Source organism: Haplochromis burtoni, unplaced genomic scaffold, assembly GCF_018398535.1.
Source record: "Haplochromis burtoni strain Fernald_Lab_line unplaced genomic scaffold, NCSU_Asbu1 Contig_34, whole genome shotgun sequence".
Taxonomy (NCBI): Eukaryota; Metazoa; Chordata; class Actinopteri; order Cichliformes; family Cichlidae; genus Haplochromis; species Haplochromis burtoni.
In genome coordinates, this window is record NW_024582395.1 from 2,237,592 (window position 1) to 2,249,621 (window position 12,030).

A 12,030-nucleotide genomic window follows, 5' to 3' on the forward strand; every position below is an offset into this window, starting at 1 on the left:
AAGTAAAATGCAATTTACAGCGAACCACATCCGTCCGACCTTTATATAGCCCGAGCCTTATTACCGACATCAGCCGGATCCAATCTATTGCTTATGACTCAATTAATATGCATGGCATAGAGGCTCACAGAGACATCAAACACTCGGCGTTTCCTGTAAAAACTGCAGTGGAAAATTTATATAAATCACACACACAAAAACCTAAAGCCAAAAAAATAAAAAAAACAACACAGCAACATGTGCATCCAAGGAACTCGGGTCAAAAACAGATTTTATTACCTCTGAATTTTCACTCCCTGAATCATTGAATGAATCAGAGATACGGATAAACTTATAAAGCAGGGGCACAGTAAGTGATTGTAAGAGGGGGGGGGGAGAAGGCAATAAAGCAGTGAGAACAGGAAGAGGAGGAGGAACAACAGTCACAAGGACAGAGAGAAAGACAGATGGGCGGATAATGAGAGGCCAGGCAGGAAGTGAGAATAACAAGCAGGAGAAAGCTGAGAGGAGAGGAGACGGCGCCAGGTTTGTGGATGAAGGTCCAGGTGGCAGAGCACAAGAGGAAAGGAGACCAAAGGATCACTGCTCTGCTCTGCCTGGGCAGCAATCACAGCAACAGGAAGCCCTGCCCTGGCAAGCAGCAAACAGTGCACACATGCAAAGACGCCGTGCATGTACACTCACATGCACACCAACGTGCTGCCTTACGTGAGGAGAGAACTAGAATATCAAGTACAAGTGTTACTTAAAATATTTAACTGTGAGCATGATGAATACACATTTGTGGTGAAAGCTGCAAGTGAAAAAAACAACAACAAGTGATTCTGGGAACTTTTCTGCTTTCGTATTTTAAGGCTAAATCGCAGTACACAATACACATCATGATATTTTAGAATAACCTCTAAATTATTTTATAAATGTTCGATTTATCTACTCTGATACACACACTACACTGATTACTTAATGATGACCTAATATGTTAAATTTAAAGGTACAGTGTGTAAAATCTCACCACTAGATGTCAGTAGATTGCAGACTGCCATCAACTGTATCCTGTTTTGTTATTGATCCTGTTTTTGCCGCTATTAGCAACACCAGTCTTTGGAATTAGGGGTGAGTTTTGATTATCGATTTATCGATTAAAATCGATTCTAGCTTGGATAACGTGATATCGATTCATTAAAATCCTGAATCAATTTTTTTATATAAATTTATTTTGCCCGAAACGCCAGAATCTCAGGTTAAACCTCACAAAATTTCAACAACCACCAAACAGCTAAAACAGTAAATGAGAGCAGGTACACGGATTCTTCACAAAGATGCAAACACAAAGCGCTGACCCGCCGACAGATCAGAATCAGCGAAATGTCGCCTTTCTCACCCAATGGCACGGACACGGTCGGGGCCGAAACCCGACAGCTCGCTGATTCTGATGTTTCGGCGGGTGCGCGCTTTGTGTTTATGTCCTTTTTGCGCTGATTCTGAAGCTGCAGGTTTGATCTCTCTCCAAACAATATTGACTGAAAACGCTTAGCTGTGTCTCTGATAAACCCTCTGTAAGTTTGCTCTGCTTCATGCTTCAGCAGCATCAGGTAATGTTCATATGCTGATTAACGGTTTCCTTCTGTTTTTGATGTACTGCAGAATATTTTTTATAAAAGCCCAGGCCTGGAAAATCGCCTTCATGTTTTTCTGTGTTTTATCCTCAGTTACTTTGACACAAAGGCATCTGCTGTGATGCTTAGACCTTTGATAAAGTCTCGCAAGTGTCAGCTTTCTTTCTATAGATATAAAAATATGGAAATGTACTGATGCATGATCTGAATTATAATATTTCTGACTGTCTGAGGCAAAATTTCCCCGATTCAAATCAAATCGAACTGAATTGAATCGTGGATCGAATCGATTCGGGACCTTGTTAATCGGAATTGAATCAATTCTAGAAATCAGTGACGACACCCAGCCCTATTTGGAATGGAGCTAAGGTCATTGGACTTGGACACTTAGCGAATAAACTGTCATATAATCAATCTATTTATCAAAGGGAAAGTGTCATTTTTAGGACACCTAAGCCTAACATTAGCCAGCATAATGTTAGCTTATAACCATCTGTTAATGATCGGTTGTGAGCCAACTCCTGAGAAGGAGAATAACCAAAAATAACTATCAAAAAATAACTAGGCATGCTTACGCACGTTTTCGTCTCTTCGCCACTACATAATGTATTTTAATAATTATAATTCCCCAAAACAGCTCCTCAGATAACCTAAAGAGTATGCAATATATGATGTATAAAAAGCATCCCACTAAACTCATTTACTTCTAAGCCATTACAAACTCCTGCACAACCCTACAAGTTTTAAAGAAGTTTAAAAACAACAGCTAAGTTGTGATTTCAGCTATAGGGTATTTCTAACTTAGACTAAGAGGGTGGATGATATGCGAAAGTGGCTGATGCTAATTTGGCATATGATCTTCTTTTCAGAGAAATGGCGCAGACAGTGTCATTAAATAAATATATAATTAAGTGCAATTCAAGCAGCCTCTCTCCACAAGAACAAAGCAAAACCGAGATCATTTGTGACACAACTAAGGTTCATCATAGCCTGCACGATGCACCTTGGAGGTGCAGATTTATGCACTGGACCTTCAGCTTAGAGTTGCATGGTTTTTTTTATCCACATGCACAAAAAAATCATATGATCACATCAGCTAAGCTAAAACTGTTGAGAGAAAAACTGTAAGTCAGATCATAATTCAGCACCGAAAGCTTGTGACATGATCATTTGGTCAGATATACGAGAGCACACAAAAAGCCAAATTAGCTACAAAATGTTCCCGCTGAAGAACAGCTGGTAATTTTAGCTCTTATCAACATGATATTAATGGGAGGAAATGGGTCAGCTTTTATCGGCTTCTGAGATAAAAATAAACCGAGTCACAATATGAAACTGAAAAGATGTGAAATCGCTAATTGTTTTTTTTGCCATCACTCCACTGAGACACGTCGTCACTAGTGATCTTAGTATTATGATTACTTATTTTTGCTATGTTTTAACACTGTTGCTATAGATGGGAGAGTGAGAACGGCGAGAATAAACGGGTCATTACAATCCCATTTTAAGCAGCAGCAATCACGTTAGCAGCCTGATACAGAAACTGCTTTGGTCTCTATAGCTTATTTCTCCTTAATAACTGTAGAGTGGATGAATAAAACCATTTAGATTTTGACTGCCTTGATTGACAAATATACCAACAGAGACCATTATAACCAGTAGCTGTCTACTAATTAGTCTTCATTCAAATCCTCTCAACCATGTCTGTGCTGCTGGTGCCTTTTTGAGCATATTAAGTTAATTTTTTTAGAACATGTGGGCACCACTGAGTGAAAGTTCAATTTTATCCTTTTTTTTAGTACTTTCAGATTTTAGATACAACTAACCAAGTTTTCTACTGTTAGCTGTTAAGTTAGTGACAAGACAAACTGGCAGTAACCAATAACCTAAACTAAATACTTTAAAACGAGGAATCAAGAAATTAATAGGTACTGCTTCAGTGGCTGCCTCCATCCAGTCTTTGTTAATGTTTGTTTATAATGGAGCACTGTAACAAAAAATAATTTCCCTTAGGGATCAATAAAGTATTCTGATTCTGATCTACGATACGAACTAGCAAATTTATACTTTCATAACTTCTCTAGTTTGATCGGTAAACTAAGAAAAAATATCGCCATGCCTGTGAAGAGTCTGCTTCATGGCTGTAAGTGTACATAAAGTTAATAAATGTCCCACCAAGTTTGATCAACAACATCCATATAAAACAAAAAAGCCGACATGAATAAAAATCCACATACCACTACTATCCAAGTCTGTTTTCAAGAGAAAAGGGTCCAGAAATTCGCTCTAATACAGCCACCATTCAATATTGTTTTGACAAGCACAACTGCCTGCTGTACTGATAGGCAACATACCAGTTAACACAAACCGACACCATGTGACCTTTTTTCCATTCCTTTCACTTCATGTTTTATACTTGAATGCAACAAGCTGCTCTGCATCACGCCAAAGTGGCACGGCCTGACATCAGCTACCCGCAACGAGCTGCGTTGAGGCCGATTGATCAGGTGCATAAAAGCAGAGGCCGACATGAAAAAGACATACAGTCGCAGGGTTGGGATTGGCTGAGGCTTACTGTTCCTGTTTGTGTGAAGTGAGATGTGAAAGAGCTTTGATAATACATAGAGCAGAAAGCGAGACGCACACAGCTTACATAATTGAAGAACATATTGTAAAGGAGGAAGTAGCGCTGAAACATGAGATAACTTTGGGCTTAACTTCCCATAGCCCGAGGAAAGCATCAGCTGATTCAAAGGTATAACACGAGGGGAGGCGGCGATTGCAACTACTAGGCACAGCCAGAGACCAGTGGTGTTGTTATACAAGTTTAATCTGGATATCACAAAGACATGGATAAGCTTTGGCTCTGTAATCCCTGTTCCAAACGCTAACTTGTTGCTCTGTGAGAATGAGCAGGAAACCTTTTGTCTAACACATGTCAAAGGAAAACAATTCGGATGTAGCCATATTACTCACAAAGAAGCTACGGAGTAAGAGCAGGGGTGTAACAATACTGAAACTGAGACTGAAATCACACTACAAAAATCTGCAAATCTGGACTTCCCATGCCATAAGATGGAAAGTGTTCAAATATTCCTATATTAGAAAATATGTTGACCAGCCATCTATCCCACATGGTGATAGAAGTCCTTCAAGTTTCCCGAAAATGCACTTTTTCAGGATTCCTTCATTGAATTATCAGAAATAAGGTCAAACATCCAGGATTGCCAGTGCTTGTTTCTTTTATTTTGTATCATCATCATCATCAAATTGGTGCAGTTTTTATATCTCATCTTTTATATCTCAACAGACAGATGCTTAAATTTATGCTCAAAAATTTGATTTTGGCTTTAAATTCTGAAAACGTGTTTCTTCAGACCAGAAGATTTCTTTATCGGTGTGTTTTATATGTATGTCCTTATAAAGACTCAAAAATGCTGAAAAAATAGGAACGATTAAAGAGCACTAAATGTAAACCCAACTCCACGTGCTTCAGTGTTGGCCAGTACGTCGGCTGTACTCATATACTCTTTATAATGTCAAGCGCGATATGAATTTTTCAAATACCACTACAGTGCTGAACAGATAACATACCCACTGTGGCTTTCAAGTGGTTTAAATGTACTTACTAGAGGCCACAAGAAATGGTGATGGGGCCTAGAATAAACTGATCAGTCTTCCAAAAGCTAAAATACCTCACACTGATGCTCCAGGAGAATCAGAAGGAAATATCTTGTAAAAAAAAAATCTCCGCGTTAGATGTGGAGTGAAAGCAGGGGGTGTAACAGTTGTGAAACCGAGACCAAAATCAGTCAAACATCTGCCCGTGTGGAGCCTGCTTTAATCGTACTAGTCGCAAACGAGGAGTTTAGTTTTTATCTGTGACCCAATCAGAAATCACATGATCAGGCCTCTGGCAAAAATAATTTTTATCAGTCTTCTTTTGAAAGAAAAAAACTAACAAAACCTAAAGCTGTAATCTAAAACCGCTGTTTCTGAGAATTGTTACACCAAATCAGACCTTTACCGGACCTGATTGTAATGAAGTGTTTGCCTGTAACACAGACCTCATTGTGTGTTGTGTTTTGTCAGCTTTGAGGCCTGTACTGTCTGTGATGCCTGTCATTTGCTGCTGACTTCATTCCCTCCTCACATGTCAAATCCACACAATCAAAGCAAAGTCATAACTTGCCTCTCTCTTTTTTCTTTTGCCTGTTGCTACACGAGCCCTATAGTTTAGTATTTCCTTCACATGCCAGGGTCAGGATAATGACAGACTGCAGATTGTGTAAAGATGTTTTGTATTAGTCATTGGTAGGATGTCAGACAGCTGGAAGGATGTGTATTAGTCAGGATACATAATATCATCATATTAACTGTTTCATTTAAGCTAAAACCCCAGTTTTGTTTTCCAGTGCTCAACGTGGATTACTCCTGCACACAGTCTGAATTCCTTCTTATCATCATAGACCCAGCCTTTGCTTTTCCTACTTTCCCAACCTGCCTCCCTGTCTCAGTTCCCACCACAGGAAATAGGCAGAAAGTGGCTGGACTTTATTTCTGTGTCTTAAGAATAGCAGCATTGTGTTATTGTTGTCGGAATGCAGAGGCCTGAGCCCCCCCCCCCCTTAAGTAATAGCAATTTGCCCATATGTAGTGTATAGCAAAAAACGGTGTACCCGGTACAAAAGAAAAGCCTTGACCACTGTTTTTATCCCCTCTTGATTTCTCCAGCTCTGTGATGCAGACTAATGCAAACATAGAAGAGAACAAGAGAATATCCACCACTGATGTGTCACAAATCTGTTGCATTTCTGCGTCATCACAGGATAAATGATACACTCCTGACTTTTAATATTTAATTATTATTTTCCCTAAAGCTACACAAATGAGTCACAATATCAAAAAACACTGACAGGTGTGGGTTGATCATCTTGTTACAAAGCAATGTTCTGCTGACATTCATATGGATATTACTTTTGACACTCAGCTCCAATAGAGAACCAAAACTGCCAATCAATAAATAAACAGATGTATGAATAATTACAAAGACCAGTGGCCAGACTCACTCACAACAAAAATGGCTGCCTGCAATCCAAACAGATCACTGAAGAACTGAGCCCCTACTCACACAGGTCTGAAAACCGAGCCAAAACTTTACCTCTGACCTTTTGGGTACAAAATATCCCCACATTATCAAGAGATATTCAAATTTTGGTCTAATTAGCTTAGAAATTGTTGGCCAAGAACAAATGAGAGTGGTTTTTTTACCGTTAAACACAAAAATCAGTTCACTGTTGAATTTAAAAAACAGCTTCTCAGCTCGACTGTCACCGAAAGCTCAACTTCTTACTGGAAGGTAAGGGATCAAAAGCTTAGTTTCAGAAAAGTTGATGACACAATCCTTGACTCAGCTACTCACCACTAAAACTGAGTCAAATCAAAACAATTCAGTCGATTCAAACATTCACGACTCAAAACTCCACATACATGTCTGTCTGAAATCCACAAGCACTTTATGAATGAGTCACATGATTGTTCTGATTCACTTTGCCAATATTTAAGAGGTGCAATACTCTATCACTGTGTTGTTGTCGGGATTTGGCTGAGACATAATTGACTCCATCATTCACTCAGATCAGCAGTGAATCATCTGCAGGCATCTGACTTCCCGGAAGGCTAGTCTAAACCTTTCTACGTTGGGGCTTATAAGGAGCCAACAGAGTTTCTGTGTTAGGCCTTACAAAGTGCCTCTTTTTGGCACAAAGACATTTCCCAAGAATCCTGTTTTTCTGCACTGATAGCAAATTCTGCGCTTGTGATGGGACTTGCTGCAAACTGGACATTTTGTGTGAGAAATGTAATCCTACTTTCACTTCAGCTGAGACACGACTCGTATTTCTGCTAAATAGAAAAACACAGCTCTGTCTGACATGCAAGGGCAGAAAATTCTCACATTTGCAATACTACAACCATGAAGTACTTAGCATTTTTGTAAAAAAAATTAAACAACAACAAAAGAATAGCACAGTTTAAATGCAGCGAACAACTCCAGGTCTGCACCACGCAGCCAAGGAATCTGGAAAAACTTGTCATGACGGGCAGTGTTTCTTTGGACAACTTGAAAACAAAACAAACTCTTGACCCCATCATACACCTTCACTGTGTGCAACCACCCACACACACATATCCATCAATGTCCAGCAAATGCCGAGCCTGCAAGCGCACACATGCTTTTAAGTGAGATCCTTATGCTGCTGCAGCTAAATCAAGACTATAATCAACATTCTTCCAACAACAAGAACAAGGGTGCATTGGAGTAAAACACACACCCACACACACACTCTCTAATTATTGCTGTTTTGGAAAAAACACAGGCACGCATGCGTATCCCCTCTCTAACACTTGCACAAACGTGTTCACACACAGGCAAGTACTTAACCCTAGTGAACGCCTTATATGTATATGTTTCTGTGTGTCTGTGGTGAGAATCCACAATTAAAGCTAAAATTTTAGGACTCAGATGCCAAAAGCTGTGCAAGTCATATCACATAAACACACACCAACAGCTCAATAATGTCCGGGTTATTGTAGAAAGTCTGTTATGACCAGAAAATAGCCTTCTTTCCTTCCCCTTTTTTTGGTCCTAATTTGTTTCTTCTTTATTTCTCAGTCAACTCCCAGCTCCCTGCCAAATTATCTCCCATGGCTCTCCTCTCTCTTTTGCCGCCTCCTCCCTCTTCCCCACTGAGGCCACTGTGGGTCAGACCTCTCTCGTGGTCTCATCAGTGGATTTCTTAGAACCCCTGGGGGAAGCGGAAAAGCTGACTCTGATAACATCTCAGTTCAAGACATCGAACCATGACAGTGTCTGATCCGCATCTGATAGCCAAAGCTTCAGAGTTCACTCCTCTCACTTGTTTCTGGATGCACAACTGGTTCAAAAAACAAAAAAAGTAAAAATGATCACGATTAAGCTGCACTCCTTTCTTTCACAGCTTCCAGGATATTAATGTGCTGTATTGCATAAAATCCCCAACCAAGTAATCATATCAAGTTGGAAAAAATCTTGTTATAATCATGCTGAAAAGAGTCATGCTCCTCTCTAGAGAGACTCCAAGATACTCTGGTGGTGAAAAAATGATGGCAGAATTGCTAGGATGAGCCACAGAATTCAGGTTTATTATTTATGTTTATGTTTGAATGCTTACGTGCGTACACCACACCGCCTCTTTAGTCCACGGGTGTTAAACATGCACCACCAGGAGCCACTGCATGGCTTTGCAAAGTGTGAAAACTGAAAACAAAATGCACTGCTAATCCTGGATCGCACAGGAATGAAAATGTACAGAAAGCCAAAAGGATTTTAAGATCTAACCAGGCTGTCGGATTAATAAAAGTCATAAAACACTAATGCTGTTTAGTTACAACAACACCACATGTGAAGGTTTTGTTCCTTCTATAGCTCCACTCTGATTAGTAAATTGCAATGAGAGCAAATGCACTACATGCATGCCAAAGGTCAGGCATAATGTTCAACTCGAGCTCATTTTTAATGGCATGTCTCTGTTAGAGTATACTTGTAATTGTATATTCAGTTTTTTCTTCCCTTTCTTCCTTTGCATTGATACGGTTTTACGGGCATAGCCCACTTGAGATCAAATTGGGTTGCATGTGGCCTATAAGTGTGACACCCCCACTTTAGCCATACCACAAAGAGCAAAAGAGAAGTGAAGACAGAACCAATGCATCCATGCATCAGAAATCAAGAAAATCTGTGGGGAAGTAAAAGGGTTTTTTTCTGAGAAATAACAGTTTCGCTTGAGACTACACAAGCCAAACAGGAATCTGGAAGTGCTGCAAACCTGTAAAAAGATTACAGATAGGCTTTAGTCTGTGGAGGGTTTTCACCAGCTTATAACAATGACGACCAAGACTGAAGAAGTTTTTAGGATGTATTTTCAAACAAAAGATACTATCACAACAGACAAAAGAGTTAACTTGTGGTTAAACTACAAAAAAAGGAATATTTCATGACTCAATACAGTTTCACCTTCTGATGCAATCAGTTCGGTCATTTTAGTTTGTGTCTGATATGGTTCACTGTTTTCCAGCTGGTATGGCCTACATTACATTCTCTTCATGCTGGAAGCAGGAACTAAAGTCCTTGCTGTCTCTCTTTCGCCTTTCTAATTCATTAATTTCTGCACAGAAGACGTAGCCATGGCTGCACCTACATCGCTCACCATCGCTCTTTATCCCACACTGTAAGTTATGGTGACTGAATAGCGCTCCCTTAACCCAATGCACCATTAAATATTCTCCTGGCTTTGCAGGCCTGTCTGGCATAAACCACGTCAGGTTGGCTCGACAGAGTTAAAATTATCAGCCAAAGAAACTATATACAAAGCCGTGTTACTTTACCACCCAAGAGGCATATTTTTTGCCTCTGTGGCTCAAGGTGTGACTGTTGCATCGAAATGACTCAGTCGTCAAAGTATGCAGACCTCACAAGGTAAATATGTACCCTGCAGGTAAGCTTCAGCACCTATCACATAGATCACACACGGGCAAAAGTAAAATAACATAACCACCGAAAAATGTAGAAGAGGCAGAATTATGCAAAGAAAATGTTAACGTGAATGACAGCTCATTATTACCTCCAATATAATGTTGTAATTATATTGTGACCCAAACAGTGGTGCATGTAATGGGCCATCTAATTTTACTGAAGTCAGCATGTCTTTATGCTATTTTACCCATTTGATGGCGATTAAGGATGGCAAAACATATCTGGTGGTCATGAAAATGTTTTAAATAAAAAATGCATTTAAGCCTTGATGTGGTACTCCCCAAGTTATATCACAACAAAACAAACCCCAATTGAGTGTTAATACATTGGTATTAACATGTTTAGCAGCCTCTGGTGTTTTTTGTTTTCATCTGCACCATGACCCCAATATTTTCCAAAAAGCATCTTAGAATGTAGTTTTCCATCTGCTCTTTACTACACATTTTTTGGTCAGAGGATTTCAGCAACCACCACAGCTAGTGAAGCTTTTACTTTGAAGGATCATGCTCCTGTAGTACACACACAGACCAACGTTGCCACATAAAGCACTCCACATTCACACACCTTGAGCTGAACCATCACAACTAAAGGCACAACACGCCTTCACCTTCCCAAAAGTACCTTCATTTCAAAGCTCTAAAAGCTGGAATCGGTGCAAACAAAGACACACACACACAAACAGCCATGAGCCAGAAATAGACCTGATTTCCTTCCAACACACACACACACACACACACACACACACACACACACACACACACACCAAAATGAGTACTTTGATTTACTCTCTCTCACACACACAGACACACACTCACACAGCACTGGACTCTCAAACCAAGTGGCTTCTCCCCACTAGTTTCTAATCTCCATCCAGCAGTCATGAATAAGCGCAAACTAAATTTCAGATGCACGTTTTTAACACGGTATTTTTTTTTTTAAAGCGCACTTTATCAGTGCCTGTCTCTGTATTTAAATACCTGACACGAATCCCTAAAATCAAGGGTCAGTGGGATTAGTATTGCGTCATCACCATGGCGACCACTGCTGAGTAAATTTGCGCCAAAGCCTTAAACAATTTTTTGAGTGACATAAATTCACTCGAATTAGTTACAAACTTGCCAACTGCACATTTCCATGTGTGTATATTGTGACAGCTGTGCTCGCTGAGACAGAAGAAGCTGTTCTGTGGTTTGACAGGACCAAGTTAATTTCTAGTTAAAAGAAAAAAAAACACTTTAGGGGCAAAAGGGAAAAAAATTAAAGGAAAATCTGCGCCAGCACCGCCTGCATGCAACCAACTCGGGAAGCTACTCCTGCAGACCCTTTAAACTATACACGACCACGTTTTTTATTTTATTTTTTACATTTCTTTTTTCCGACCTTGAAGAAAAAATGTTCACATGGCTGCTGCATATTTTGGGATTAGTCGCCAAGCGGCTACATTTAATAAAGAAAGAAAAAGAAAGAAAGAAAGAAAAGTTTAGCAATGCTAAGAAGAGAGTGTGGGAGAGGAAGGGGGGGGGTGAAAGTTACTGCCACAACATACTCACGTTCTCCGTTATCTCGGATGGGCACCCACCGCAGCACGACGACTAACCAACAAGTTGGACTTCGCATAACGGAAATGTGTTGTGCATTAAAGTAAGTCTAAACGACGTCAGTGAAGAGCAACGTGAAGTGGACACCGGAGGAGAAGCCGTGCGATAAAAAGTCCTTCGCTTTCTCCCTCATTGTGACTGCATGCGACTGGTCCTCCGCAAAAGGGGGGAAAAAAAGAGAGAGGAAGAAAACTTTCAGCCACGAACTTGACGCGGAAAAAAATGGTTAGCCCTCATTTCCGTC

General features: G+C 40.0%; 1 protein-coding gene across 4 annotated transcripts in view; it reads right to left on the reverse strand.

Annotated features, from left to right (window-relative positions):
* Positions 1–12,030, reverse strand: part of sh2b3 (SH2B adaptor protein 3) — a 61,556-nt gene extending 49,526 nt beyond the window's left edge. Inside the window, exon 1 of one of the 4 annotated variants that reach the window (XM_005919082.3) lies at positions 11,735–12,030. The gene's annotated coding sequence lies outside the window, so the exon portion shown is untranslated. Of the gene's footprint in view, positions 1–3,853; positions 4,764–11,734 lie in introns of those variants that run through there. The other 3 variants (XM_005919081.2, XM_042219518.1, XM_042219519.1) reach the window with 3 other exon arrangements.